This window comes from Palaemon carinicauda, chromosome 38 (genome assembly GCF_036898095.1).
Source record: "Palaemon carinicauda isolate YSFRI2023 chromosome 38, ASM3689809v2, whole genome shotgun sequence".
In the NCBI taxonomy this organism is placed as follows: domain Eukaryota; kingdom Metazoa; phylum Arthropoda; class Malacostraca; order Decapoda; family Palaemonidae; genus Palaemon; species Palaemon carinicauda.
Genome location: NC_090762.1, coordinates 20,123,732 through 20,126,231, shown reverse-complemented (window position 1 = coordinate 20,126,231; position 2,500 = coordinate 20,123,732).

Here is a 2,500-nt window from a genome sequence, read left to right as displayed (position 1 = left end):
CTGCTGTATATTTATTCTACAATACATTTGGGATTCGATAACATGTTATATAACGCAGTTCATATATGTAAATGCTATTTCATTCCTTGCAAATTTGGCAATTAGCGGCATCCAGTGTGATTATCATGAAACTTAAGAACCTAGCATACTATTGTACAAGTTCCCCATTTGCTACCATTCATATTCGCTTTTGAAAAATTAAAGATTGTCCGATTTAATAAAAACGGAATGAAAGTTTTATGTAACCAGTTTTTCATATCCTGCGTGAATCTGCGCCACATTCTCTCTCTCTCTCTCTCTCTCTCTCTCTCTCTCTCTCTCTCTCTCTCTCTCTCTCTCTCTCTCTCTCTCTCTCTCTCTCTCTAATAGGTTACTATAGCTAATTCAAAAAGCAAATCACATGAAATATGTATATTTAAACCGTACCCTTTTAGTATGAATTCGTTTCTATTTTCTTTTATTATCTTGCGTATATTAGTTTATGTGGACTCGCTAAAAATTACTGTCGAATACTAGGCATTTGGAAAAACTATCAATGCTGAGATACACACTGAGACTAGTGATACCAGAAGTGGAACAATATAGCAAACGAAGACTTCCTTGTGTAGAGGGCAAAATATTCCTAAATAAGAACAAAAGAAATTCAGTATAGTAACTCATAATCAAACTTCTAACACAATTTTTAGTCTCGCTACCTTAATTCATATAATTTGAATTAAGGTCAATGATTTCACCTTCGTGAAACTATGTAATAAATCTTGCCACTTGCTTTCCTTGTTTAAGAGCTATGCATTGACGTGACCCTATCAGAAGATTGCCTGCAACAATAGAAGTAAATTGAATAAAAAGTAAAATAGCATAAAGTGCCACGATAGATGCACATATTTGCTACGTTCCATATGTTCTCAAATATTGAGCTACACTGTTAAAAAAACGTAATTTTAATCGGAAATTCTCCGTAAAAATATAATGTTCTCAGCCGTATTTCAGTAAAATACAGGCGACCGTAATTTTATCTTACTTTGTTATTATCTTTTACGGGTTGGTGGCCGTAATATCACTCTTTTACGTCAATATATCCGTTTTAAAACGGCAAAAATGCTGGAATAAATGTTGCCAGGCCTTTACGGTTTTTAAATGCAATTTTCGAAGTTTACTGTAGGTACATTGCCCTGTAGATGGGTAGAGCTGTCAGTGCACTTTGTGCTATGCAATGTAAGCAATTATAAAGATCTTTGCAAGGTCCCATCAGCCCGAGATGCGCCCACTTTTTATCTTTTTACATTACCCCCGTTTACGTTGTCTTTCCTCCACCTAGCGGTCCATCCTCTTAACTTTTACGTTCTGGGCAACTGAACTGTTTTTCAACTCAGTTGCTGATTGGGTTCCCTGGCCCCAGCGACGTGTCATATGGGTCACATTCATAAATTCACTCATCCATCCTTAGGGACATTATGTTGACCATAAATGTAATACACGAACGATATAAACAAATCTTGCACTAAATATGAACTTGCAGTTCTTATAATGAAACTTTATTTATTGCACTTATCAGAAAATGGAAATAAAAAGTTTTAATTAATAGTCAAAGACTTGTTGATAATGGCAAATTTCAATTTTAAAATTGTGAAGAAGAGACTCGGAAGAAAATTCAATTACAAATATACAATATAAAATCCTTTAAGTAAGGAGGATTTTTATTTAATTAAGGAATGGTTAACGATAATAAAAAGCCAGTGTTTAAACGTGAAATTTTATGTATTAGTCTGAAAACGAATAAAGAAAATGAAAATAAAATGGGAAAAATAAGGCTTCATGTGAAACTTACGTACGCGAAATAGTGATTCCTTCGGACCCCAAAGGCGGAAAGACCTTCTCGAATGTAAACAACATTCGAAGACGTCCTGTTCGGATTACAAAAGTCCTTAACATTCCTACGTAACGAAACCTAGGCCTATGACTATGACGGGGTCCTGAAAAGGGGCCCGGAGGAAGGGTGACACGTCTAACTCATCCTACACTGACGCTAAGGATTTTTTTTTTTTCATGCTGAAGAATATTAGGAATATGAGATGCAAAATATTGTTGATAGGTTCACTTATGGTAATGGTTACTTTAATAACTTACAAATTATAACTGTAATGATCTTTCTGATCATGCAGTTGTGGTTCAAACTTTCAGTGAATGTTTTTATGTTGAGCAGGCTGACATAAGACTTTCTTTATAGTTCATCTATGAAAGATCTATTTTATTGTTGTTAGTGTTTTTAGAATATTTATTTTTTATTACTTATTTTGTCTATTTATTTATTCATTTTCTTTCTTCACTGGGCTATTAACCCTGTTGGAGCCCCGTGGTTTATAGCATCCTGCTTTTCCAACTAGGGTTGTAGCCTAGCTAGTAATAATGATAATAATAATTGCCACTAGTGATAGTAATGAATAGAAGGGTAGTTGATATGGTGGTTACAAACATTAGTAGCATACCCATTTAATTATTT